Here is a 12,558-nt window from a genome sequence, read left to right as displayed (position 1 = left end):
TTGTTTCCAATTTTTTGCAGTTACCTGTATTCTGATATGTACCTCCTTATGTTTGTGTGCCAATTTCTCTAGTGTACATTTTCAGGAGTGGAATTACTTGGCTGTAGGTATGCGCATCTCATCTTTATTAGATATTACCAAATTGCTCTCCAGAGTAGTTGACTCAGTGTAACTTTCTTTCATTAGTGTATGATACTTTGCCAGTCTGATGTGAAATGCTGTTTCATCGTAGTGTTAAACTGCATCATACTGAACTTGAACATCTTATGTTTATTTTCACCCTGATTTCCTTTTTTGTTAACTAGCTATTCACAATTTTTGCCTCATTTTTTTCAATACAGTTGTTTGTATTTATTTACTGACTTTTAGGACTTAAATGTATCCTGAAAATACCTTTTTGTTATGTATTTTGTTAATATCTTGCAGTCGGTGGTTTGGTTTTTCATTTTGTTTGAAGAACCTTTTGTTTAGAATTTAAAAAAATTTCAACATGTAACACATTTATCAGTCTTTTACTTTATAATTTCTACTTTTGTATGTTATTTTAAAAATCATTACCTGAAGAGCATTTTTTTCCTAAAGATTGTCAAAATTTTATTTTTACATCTAAGCCTATAGCTTGAAAATATGTCTCTATGATGTGAGATAATGATTTTATTTTCCTATACTTAACCTATGTCTCAGGATAACTGTTGTTCAATAGTCTGTCCTTTCCCCACTGATTTGCAGTGCTACTGCCATCATATATCAAATTTCTGAACATACATGAGTCTTTTTTGGGTGCTCTATTGTTTTTCATTTATCTTTACTGCTTTACTTATCATTGTTTCATATAACTTAAAGTTTTAGAGAATGGCTGCCTATTTTCTTCAAATTTGTCAAGACTGTTCTTGGCCCTTTTTTCTTATGAATTTTAGGATCAGCTTACCATGGTCCATGAAAGACCCTGTAGGGATTTTGATTGTAATCATATTGTATTTCAGTTCAGTTTAGGGATATTTATTTAAGTCTTCCATCCACAAATATAGTGTATTTCTCAACTTACTTGGCTTTATAATGTTCTCTATAAAGCTCTTGAAGATTTTTTTGTTAGACTAATTATTAGAAAGCTTATAGCTTTAGTTGCTGCTTTAAATGATAGGTAGCTTTTCTTATTGAAATTACAATGTGATGTTTTGGCTTATAGGAATTATATTAATTTTGTATCTTGATCTTATATCTTAACAATATTGATGAACTTATTTTTTATTAGTTTTAATGGTTTTCCTTCATAATTCTCTATACAGATAATGATTACTTGGAGATGAAGACAGTTTTGTTACTTCATTTAAATTTTTATATTTCCTTTCTGTCTTTTTTATTAACGTTGACTAAGTCCTCTATTATGTTATTAAGTAAAAGTGATGACTGTAGTCATCCTTCTTGCATTTCGTAGCTTTTGAAGGAAATACTCCCATTATTTAACCATTAAGTGTGATTTTGTTGTAGGGTTTTGTTTTTGTTTTTAAGTTAAGCAAGTTCTTTTCTATTCCTGATATGTGGGATTCTTTTTTTTTTTTTTTTTTAATCATGAAGGTTGCTAAAGAATTAACAAAACCGACCGGGTGCGGTGGCTCACGCCTGTAATCCCAGCACTTTGGGAGGCCGAGACGGATGGATCACAAGGTCAGGAGATCGAGACCACTCTGGCTAACACGGTGAAACCTCGTCTCTACTAAAAATACAAAAAATTAGCCGGGCGTGGTGGCGGGTGCCTGTAGTCCCAGCTACTCTGGAGGCTGAGGCGGGAGAATGGCGTGAACCTGGGAGGCGGAGCTTGCAGTGAGCCGAGATCATGCCACTGCATTCCAGCCTGGGGGACAGAGCAAGACTCCGTCTCAAAAAAAAAAAAGAATTAACCATTTTTCATTTTTTTAAGGACAAATCTGACCTTAGATTAACTCTCTACTCAGTTCTCCTGAACCCCTGGTAAAAGGGAAATGTTCACCATGTTACCAGGCAACATTGTTGTGGTGAAAGTGACCTCTGTTTGGTAAATATATCTGGACTGGGAGGAACTGTAAGTGAACTCTAAATTCCTGATTAGAAGCTGTAGCTTCCCCAGAAGTACTGACTTTTCAGAAATGGGTATGTCCTTTGTGGGAACCCTGGACGCCGTGACTAGCACCATTATATGATATTTGGTTTCTGCTTGGGGCACAAAGTTTCTAAGCCAGCATGTCTGTGCACCACCCTTGTGATTTTATTTTACATTATTTTATTTTATTTGAGACAGAGTCTTGCTGTGTTGCCCAGGTTGGAGTGCGATGGTGCAATCTTGGCTCACTGCAACCCCCACCTCGTGGGTTCAAGCGATTCTCTTCCCTTGGCCTCTCGAGTAGCTGGGATTACAGATGCCTGCCACCACACTCGGCTAATTTTTGTATTTTTAGCAGAGACAGGGTTGTACCATGTTGGCTAAGCTGATCTCAAACTCCTGACCTCAAGTGATCCACTCACCTCGGCCTCCCAGAGTGGCACCAAACCAGCATGGTACCTGGGCCAACCCTTGTGATCTTCATTTCCTTGCCCCTGAGCTGTCAGCTGGATGCCAGAGAGAATAGCTCCTGGGTGATCGTGTGGGCTCCTGTGGGGGCTCCTTCCATGAAGAGAAACACCTGAAACTGCCCTGTTGGCATGCTGTGTTTTCTTCTATGCTTCCTGAGTAGATAGATGGCTGCTGAGTGTGGCCTTGGTAACTGAGTAGCTCAGAATGTGTAATTGGAAGTCCCACGTGGGCACTGCAGTGCATCCAAACAAAATACAGAAATAAAAGTGTTTCCTGGGGTTGATCTAACTTTATAACTCTCACTTAAAATCCTCAATTTCTAATATTTATTGGAATCCTTATATTTTCATTGACTATAAATATTTTAGATTGAACTTACAAGTATATATACTATACTGTCTTTTTTAATGTGTTAGATTCTATATGTTTGCCAACCCCAAAATGGTTCTGCTGCTAAAAAAAAGTTTGATAACCAATGTTTTAGACCTGTACTGTCCAGTGGGTAGATATTTGCTGCTGTAATATGGCTATTAAAATGAAATATAACTAAAATTCAGTTTCTTAGTCATACCAGTCATAATTCAAGTGCTCACTAGCCATATGTGGCTAATGGCTACTATATTTGACAGTGTAGATATGGAGCATCTTCATCATTACAGAAAGTTCTGTTGAACAGACTTTCTAGGCTTTATTTTTAAAATTTATCCACCTTATCAGAGAGCATTATGTTTTTACTATATATGCTATATGCAATAAGAATCAGCATATCTTTCAGGGACATTATTGAAGACCGCAGTGTATTATGTATAGAATGATCCACTAGAGAAATATTTCTTAGATTTGAGTACCAGGAGAAATTTATTTTCCCTGAAATTTACCCTCTGATCATGTCCAGTTTGTAACTGATCATTTTTCCCTTTTTGCTTTGTCACTAGAGAGTGTAGGGCCAAGTTTGTGGCTCACTTTAATATTTGGCCTACGTGTTTGTATGCTTTGTATAATTGTTGAAGGTTCTGGTTTTATCTTGCTAGTCTGCTTATTTTCTTGTCTGGATTTTTGTATTAATAAATATAACTATAATTTTTGCATTTTAAGGGGGGTGTAAATACAGCATAATGAGTGAATGCCTTTTTAAGATTTTGATTGATACTTTAGTTAGTTGTTAGGAGCCATTTATTACTGAACCTCAGAGGTGAGAAGGGGTGAAGGAGCTAAAAGCAGTCAGTCCTTAGCTGATCATTACAATGTACACACATGTAATCTGGACTGCTCACCAAATGAAATTGTGTCCGGAATTGGTGGGTTCTTGGTCTCACTGACTTCAAGAATGAAGCTGTGGACCCTCGTGGGGAGTGTTACAGTTCTTAAAGATGGTGTGTCCAGAGTTTGTTCCTTCTGATGTTTGGACGTGTTCAGAGTTTCTTCCTTCTGGTGGGTTCTTGATCTCGCTGGCTTCAGGAGTGAAGCTGCAGACCTTGGCGGTGCGTGTTACAGCTCTTAAGGCGGTGCGTCTGGAGTTGTTTGTTCCTCCCGTCGGGAGTTCATTCCTCCCGGTGGGTTCGTGGTCTCGCTGGCCTCAGGAGTGAAGCTGCAGTGTTACAGCTTTGCAGTGAGTGTTAAGTTCATAAAGGCAGTGCGGACCCAAAGAGTGAGTAGCAGCAAGATTTATTGCTAAGAGCAAAAGAACAAAGCTTCCACAGTGTGGAAGGGGACCCGAGCAGATTGCCACTGCTGGCTCGGGCAGCCTGCTTTTATTCCCTTATCTGGTCTCACCAACATACTGCTGGTCCATTTTATGGAGAGCTGATTGGTCTGTTTTGACAGGGTGCTGATTGGTGCGTTTACAATCCCTGAGCTAGACACAAAAGTTCTCCAAGTCCCCGTTAGGTTAGCTAGACACAGAGCACTGATTGGTGCATTTACAAACCTTGAGCTGGACACGGGGTGCTGATTGGTGCATTTACAAACTTTGAGCTAGACACAGAGTGCTGATTGGTGTATTTACAATCCCTTAGCTAGACATAAAGGTTCTCCAAGTCCCCACTAGATTAGCTAGACACAGAGTGCCGATTGGTGTAGTTACAAACCATTAGCTAGACATAAAGGTTCTCCAAGTGCCTGCTACACTCAGGAGCCCAGCTGGCTTCACCTAGTGGATCCCGCACCGGGGACACAGGCGGAGCTGCCCTCTAGTCCCGTGTTGTGCGCCCGCACTTCTCAGCCCTTGGGTGGTCGATGGGACCGGGGGCCGCGGAGCAGGGGGCGGCGCTCATCAGGGAGGCTTGGGTCACGCAGGAGCCCAGGGCAGTGGGGAGGCTTGGGCATGAGGGGCTGCAGGTCCTGAGCCCTGCCCTGTGGGGAGGCAGCTGAGGCCGGGCGAGAATTTGAGCGCAGCGCTGGCAGGCCAGAACCGCTGGGGGACCCGGCGCACCCTCTGCAGCTGCTGGCCTGGGTGCTAAGCCCCTCACTGCCTGGGGCTGGAGGCGCTGGACAGCTGCTCCGAGTGCGGGGACCACTGAGCCCATGCCCACCCGGAATTTGTGCTGGCCCATGAGCGCCATGCGCAGCCCTGGTTCCCGCCCGTGCCTCTCCCTCCACACCTCCCTGCAAGCAGAGGGAGCCAGCTCCGGCCTCGGCCAGCCCAGAGAGGGGCTCCCACAGTGCAGCAGTGGGCCGAAGGGCTCCTCAAGTGTGGTCAGAGTGGGCGCCGAGAGCAAGTGAGGGCTGCCAGCACGGTGTCACCTGTCAAAATGACTTAGAATGTACACCTGTCATACAACCAGTTTAGCTTGCTTTTCTAAAATTGTTTTTAATTTTCAAAATAATGTTTAAAGAAGCCTTACTGAGGTTGATTGTAAAAAATTTCAAACTTTTAAGTGTTGCTAGGGAAATTGAACCAAAAACATATCTGATTATTTTACTCAAACTAGTGAACAGGGTTTAAATAAAGAGGGCGGAGGCTGGGTGTGGTGGCTCATGTCTGTAATCCCAGCCCTTTGGGAGGCCCAGGCGGGTCCGGATCACCTGAGGTCAGGGGTTCGAGACCAGCCTGACCAACATGGAGAAATCCTGTCTCCACTAAAAATACAAAAAATTAACCAGGCATGGTGGCACGTGCCTGTAATCCCAGCTACTCGGGAGGCTGAGTCAGGAGAATTGCTTGAACCTGGGAGGCAGAGGTTGTGGTGAGCTGAGATCGTGCCATTGGACTCCAGCCTAGGCAACAAGAGTGGAACTCTGACTCAAAAAAAAAAAAAAAAAAAAAAGAGTGTGGAGGACTCTTTTTAACTTTGCTTATGAAGAGAGTTTTTGTTTTTGGGATGACAATCTGATTCTGGGTATTCATGCCTTCTCATTGGAAAACCACCACTGCTTTTTTCTCTTTTTCCATTTTTTTCTTTCATAGTTAGAGATGGAGTCTCACTCTAACTGTAACTGCGGGAGGGTAGTGATGTAATCACAGCTCACAGTACCTCTGGCCTCAGCCTCCCAGTTAGCTAGGACTATAGGCACACATTACCACACCTGGCTAATTTTTTTTTTTTTTTTTTTTTTTTTTTTTTTTTTTTTTTTAAGAAACAGGGTCTCACTCTGTTGCCCAGGCTGGTCTCGAACTCCTGGGCTCAAGCAGTCCTCCTGCCTCAGCCTCTCAAAGTGCTGGGATTACAGGCACTGAGCCAGTGTACCCAGCCTTTTTTTAATTTTATTCTTGTCTTGTATATTTTACATTTTATAGCTTTTCATGTTTCTGAAACCACTTACCACATTTAGGCCAAAAGGCAAAATAATAAAAAATAAAACCAACCTCACCTAAAAAAAGTTTAAGGATTAAGTATTTCCATATACCAGTGTTGAACAGATTTGAACAATATATTTGATTTTATGTTCTCTAGTTGCTAAAGTGAGGAAAAGAAACAGAATTATATTGTTTTCATGTGCTGACAGCCGGAAGCATGTAAACATCTGCAGAAACCAAACATTTCCTGGAACTAAGCTTGAGCAGAAATCTATCACGTGGACCTTTGTTTAAAGAACCTTGTGAAAAACCACAGTTATGTAAAAGATCCAGGAGCTCAGTTCATGTGGATTAGATTCTCTAGGAGGCAGAGAGTCTAAGGAGATCAAAGAAAACAACGACTTGGGAAGTGCATGTGCTGAGCACTGGAGCCAAACTAGCAGAAAGGAGTTTTAGAGGCACTGAATCCAGGGCCTCTGCTTTTTTGGGGACTGTAGTAAAGAAAGGAGTTGAGGCCTGGTGCAGTGGCTCATACCTGTGGTCCCATTACTTTGGGAGGCTGAGGCTGGAGGATGGTTTGAGGCCGGAAGTTCAAGACCAGCCTGGGCAACAAAGCAAGACCCCTTTTCTAAAAAAAAAAAAGGATGTGATGGTGTGTGCCTGTAGTCCTAGCTACTCAGGAGGCTGAGGCAGTAGGGTCAGGAGGCAGAGGCAGGAGTTGAAGGCTGCAGTGAGCTATGCGGGTACCACTGCACTCCAGTCGGGTGACAGAGCGAGACCCTGACTAAACAAAAAACAACAACAAAAAAGGAGGCAGGGGTTTAGAAAATACCATGATTGTTAACAGGACCATCAGATTTCATTTTCTCTAAAATATTAGATATTGTCAGTGTGGTTTTTGTATAGGTGCTGATTCTGTTCTGTTCATCTTCAAGTAACAAATGCCTGCAGTGGAGATATCTTATTTTGATGATTAACAGGAAGCTTTTAAGCTTTGAAGAAAGCAAATAACATTTTCCATGGATCTTTAAGAACTGGACTAATATTTTTGCCCACACAGAACTCTAATTCATTTCAGAGTCAAGGGCAACAATAGAATATTTTTTCAAGGACCTTGCATTTGTTAATACAGGTTTTCATAATGGAAAGCAATTTAAATATTCAGAACTAATGTAACATGGAAGAAACAACTTTTTCCTGAAATATTTGAGAGACAAATAAACAATTCATCTTTACTATGACAATCTCAACGGAAAGACTTCAGTGTGGTCATATTAATGCATTTTCTGTTCCCAGCAGGCAAGTAAGGCAAGGGAAGCATCAGCTCCCAGGCTATTGTAGTCATCCAGATGGAGATGAGGTAGGCTCAGATGGCAGTGGTGGGAGCAGGGAGAAGTAGTTAGAATTCAGATGTAGTTTTAAGATGGAGCCAACAGGGTTTGCTCAGGAATTGGGCAGAGGATATGAGGGAAAGAGAAAACTCCATCTTGGAGGATGGAGTTACGATTTCCTAGATGAGCAAGCCTGTAGGAGCTTCAGGTGTGGGGCACTAGGGGAACATCAGGAGTTTGGCATGGCATGATGTTAAGAGGGGAATGTCTATTAGACATCCAAGCGGAGATGTCAAGGAGGTGGCTGAAAATATGAGCCTTGAGTTCAGGGAAGAGGTTCAGGCTCTTATTTAAGGTCCTGAGACCCATTGAGATGACCAGGAGGAGACAGTATAGATAGGAAAGTTTTGAGAATTGAGAGTCCTGGGTCCCGCCGGCATTAAAAGGTGGATAATGAGAAGTTTAAGGAATGGCCGGTGAAGGAGAGGAGAGTCAGTAGGTTGTGGTGTCCTGGCAACCAAGCAAAGAAAGTGCTTAAAGAAAGAGGAGAGTGATCAGCTCTTTCTGTGCCGCTGGCAGGTCCAGTAAGAGGAAGACTGAACAGTGAACATTAGATCGAGTGAAAATGGTTTCTGCTGCTTTTTTGCCCAAGTAGTCTTGAATGAATTCAGTTAACCTCTCTCTGGGGATAACAATGGTACTTAACCTCATCAGGTGGTGGTGATGAACTGTTTATTTATTTTTAAAAAATTTTTTTGAGGCAGGGTGTAGCTCTGTTGCCCAAGCTGGAGGGCATTGGCCTGATCACAGCTCACTGCAACCTTGACCTCTTGGACTCAAGCAATCCTCCCGTCTCAGCCTCCCAAGTAGCTAGGACCATAGGCATGCACCACCACACCCAGCTAATTTTTTATTCTTTGTAGAGAAGGAGTCGTGCTATGTTACCCAGGTTGGTATCAAACTCTTGGACTCAAGCAATCCTCCTGCCTTGACCTCGCAAAGTGCTGGCATTACAGGTGTGAGCCACCATGGCCAGCCTATGAACTGTTTAAGTGGATGACCAGCCTAGGCAAGAAAGATGCCATCTAAAAAAAAAAAAAAAAAATAGCTGGATGTTGTGCCATGTGCTTATGGTCTCAGCAACTCAGGAGGCTGAGGTGGGAGGATCACTTGAGCCCAGGAGTTTGAGGCTGCAGTGAGTTAGATTGCCCCACTGCACTCCAGCCTGGATGACAGAGTGAGACCCTGTCTAAAAATAAATAAATAATGCTCACTTTGGCAGCACATACGCTAAAATTGAAATGATACAGAGAGGAGTAGTGTGGCCCCTGGACAAGGATGACATGCATATTTGTGACGCAGTCCATCTTTTTAAAATTCAGTTTTAAAAAATTTTAAAAAGAAATAAGTAAATGGATGAGATAATCCCTTTAAAGCGCCTCTCCCTGTACCTAGCTGTTGGGTATTTCACAGTTGAAGACATTGCTGGCTTTAACAATAGCAGTTTTAGAGGAGCAGTGGGGACAAAGCCTGATGGGAATGGGAAGAAAGAATTGGAGACAGCGGATGGAGTTAGCTCTTTTGAGTATTCTTATAAAACTGGATTAGAGAGATGGGAAGTTAATTCGTGGGACCCTGGAGTCAAGAGGAAAGGCCAGTAGGCGAGAAGGCCTCCCTCCCTCCCTCCCTCCCTTCCTAAATCCACAGACCTTCTATGGTGATTGGAATCATCCTGTATAGAGGGAAAAGCTGATGATGTAGTTGGATTTAGGACCATAGATAACAATGGATCAAAATAACTGGATTGTCCTTGCCACCTGCCCCCGCTTCTCAGTCTTTTATTCATTCATTTAACAAATATTTATTGTAGGTTCACAAGGTGCCAAGGACCAAGCTTAGGTGCTGGGAACAGTGGTGGTTAAGGGACTAATCAAACAGGCACGAGCTCTACACCCTCATGAAGTTGTCACAGTCCGATGGAGATAGGCTTTCTAAAAACACACAAATACAGATTTGGATGAGCACTTTGCAGGAAGAGTACAGAGTACTTTTGAGAGGAAGAGAGGGAAAGTAGCATGGTGTAACTTAGATGGGGGGCATACGAAGGTCTTTCAGATGTGAAAGATGACCATGGCTGAAAAGAAGAGCATCCCAGCAAAGGGAACAGACCTTGCAAAGGCCCTGGGGCAGGCGAGAGAGAACCTGGTGCTTTTGGGGATTTGAGAGAAGGCCAGGGTGGCCTGAGAGGTGGGAAGGGAGCAGGTCATGCAGGGCTTTGGAAGCCTCCGTATTAAAGCTTATGGGATATCGTATCTAAGAGCAATGGGAAATGCTGAAAACTGTTCTAATTGGGAAGTGACATGGTGAGATTTGCATTGGAGAAAAAAATATGACCCATGATGAAGTATGCCCTGGTGAATGGATCAGAGGGGCAAAAGTGGGGAAAAAAACCCGCCAATTTAGGCAAAAAGATAATACCTATGAAAATGCTTAGTCTAAAATATGTATAATTTTGGTATAGAAACAGAAGTGAGAATATCCTCTCTTTAGCAGAATTTGCTTTACACCTAACCAGGCTTCGTACTTCCATAAAGACAGCATTTTCTTGTTAAAAATAATGTTAATCGAGAAGAATCAGCTGAAGGTGTCAGTGATTTCAGATTATTTAACATAAAATGAAAGTTTGAAAAAGATAGTGGCAACCTTGTGAAAATTAAAAATAATGAGACCTTATTAAATTTTTTTTCTAGAAGAAAATACCAGTGAATCAATATTAGGAGACAGAAGCTGTTAAGAAAACTCATTATGGCCAGGTGCGGTGGCTCACGCCTATAATCCCAGCACTTTGGGAGGCTGAGGCTGGCAGATGACTTGAGCTCAGGAATCTGAGACCAGCCTGGGCAACATCGTGAAACCCTGTCTCTACCAAAAATACAAAAAATTAGCCAGGTGTGGTGGCGTGCACCTGTGGTCCCAGCTACTTAATGGGCTGAGGTGGAAGGATCACTTGAGCCTGGGAGGCGAAGGCTGCAGTGAGCTGAGATCTTGTCACTGCCCTCCAGCCTGGGTGACAGAGCCAGACCCTGTCTCAAAAATAATAAATAAGGGCCGGGTGCGGTGGCTCATGCCTGTAATCCCAGCACTTTGGGAGGCCGAGGCGGGTGGATCACCTGAGGTCAGGAGTTTAAGACCAGCCTGGCCAACATGACAAAACCCCGTCTCTACTAAAAATACAAAAATTAGCCTGGCGCAGTGGTGGGAGCCTGTAATCCCAGCTACTTGGGAGACTGAGGCAGGAGAATCACTTGAACCTGGGAGGCGGAGGTTGCAGTGAGCTGAGACTATCCTGTTGCACTCCAGCCTGGGTGACAGTGTGAGACTCCGTCTCAAAAAGAAAAAAAAAAGGGAGCAAGTTCTAGTACTGGGTGGATATTTTATTGCACCAATTTCGGCTTCTGCCCAGAGATTTCTTAAAACAGAAAGGCAGTTGTAATACCAAGTATTGCTGTATCAGGCCACCTGCTACTCGAAGGCCATGAATTAACTTGTTCTAAGCCCTCAAGGAAAGAAAAGAGGAAACAGAGGTTTATTCCCTATCAAGACAGTCCACTCGAGAAAGTTCTGTCTTGGTTGTAACTTCAGGTTTCTTTCTTACACAGGCATTTTATTAATGCTTTTACGAGTTAGAAGAGTTGGGATAATTTGCCATCTGGAGTTTCTCTGCCTTGCTGATCTGAGCTCAGACATGCCAATTTACCAGAGATGATTGATAACACCCTGTAACAGCTGAGTAAGTAGAGTCTTCTGTTTGTTTTACTGCTTTTAAAAAAAGTTTAAAGTTTTAAAATACTATAAACTTTAATTGGGTTCTTTTAAATTTTGTTGTTGAATAATAGTGGCAATTATTATGATATTTTGTGAGTATTTGTAAATAATGGGATTCTGGAAGAAATTAATCCCCGATGATAGAAAAGAGTTAATGAACACTTGCTCCATACATAACACTTTAGCATTCAAGAAACATAGGACTTAAATACATATATTAAAAATTTAGGCCAGGTGCAGTGGCTCATGCCTGTAATCCCAGCACTTTGGGAGGCTGAGGCGGGCAGATCACCTGAGGTCAGGAGTTTGAGACCAGCCTAGCCAACATGGTGAAATCCCATCTCAACTAAAAATGCAAAAATTAGCCAGGCATGGTACAGGTGCCTGTAATCCCAGCTACTCCGGAGGCTGAGCAGGAGAATCACTTGAACCTGGGAGGCAGAGGGTGCAGTGAGCTGAGACTGTGCCACTGCACTCCAGCCTGGGCGACAGAGAGGCTCTGTCTCAAAAAAAAAAAATTAAAAGCATTCTCCTTAGTGCTTTATTTCACTTTTACATTATAAAACCTAAAAAATATTGGTAAAACAACTGTTAATACATTTTTAAAATGCAACTGTATGTAAAAATTATCTTTTAATGCAGGATGCGTTTTGGTTAATTTGAAATAAATACTGGTTTAGTAGATATAGAATTTTAATAGTTCTTTCTATTTGAAAATAATGATTTTTCCGATACTAATATAGATAAAATCACAGAATCTCTCTGGATTTAACTTTCTCAAACAGTCTAGGGAAGAATGGCTTTCATTCTTTCTAATCAAAACACCTGAATGAAGTTTAAAGTGTTTTAAGTGTTGAGTCAGTTACCTTGAAAACAAATGGTTTCTCAGAACAAGAGCTATTATTCCTCGTACTATATCCTTTGAAACTGTTTTGACAAAACTAGTAAACCATGAAGTTGTACCAGGGCCTTTTTTGGGAATCTTAAACTAAAAACAGTGAATAAATCTACAAGATGTTCCCCACTGCAGTGGGATTATTTAATTTTGGTCCAAATCTGTGTTGTCCAATATGGTAGCAACTGGCCACATGCCACATGTAGCTATTAGACATTTGAAA

At 42.1% G+C, this 12,558-nt stretch overlaps 1 long non-coding RNA gene and 1 other non-coding gene across 7 annotated transcripts in view; both read left to right on the top strand.

Moving 5' to 3' along the window:
• Nucleotides 1-12,558, top strand: part of LOC100939643 (uncharacterized) — a 228,082-nt gene that overhangs the window by 45,929 nt on the left and 169,595 nt on the right. For all 6 annotated transcript variants that reach the window (XR_010140754.1, XR_008527589.2, XR_655462.3 and 3 more), the window contains one exon: nt 11,275-11,405. This is a non-coding gene — a long non-coding RNA (uncharacterized LOC100939643). The remainder of the gene's footprint in view (nt 1-11,274; nt 11,406-12,558) is intronic.
• LOC112134430 (U6 spliceosomal RNA) lies at nt 8,882-8,988 on the top strand. Its single transcript, XR_002915863.1, has one exon. It is a non-coding gene; the product is annotated as a U6 spliceosomal RNA (small nuclear RNA).

This window comes from Pongo abelii, chromosome 6 (genome assembly GCF_028885655.2).
Source record: "Pongo abelii isolate AG06213 chromosome 6, NHGRI_mPonAbe1-v2.0_pri, whole genome shotgun sequence".
NCBI classification, from domain to species: Eukaryota; Metazoa; Chordata; class Mammalia; order Primates; family Hominidae; genus Pongo; species Pongo abelii.
This window is presented reverse-complemented; position numbering and strand designations above follow the sequence as displayed.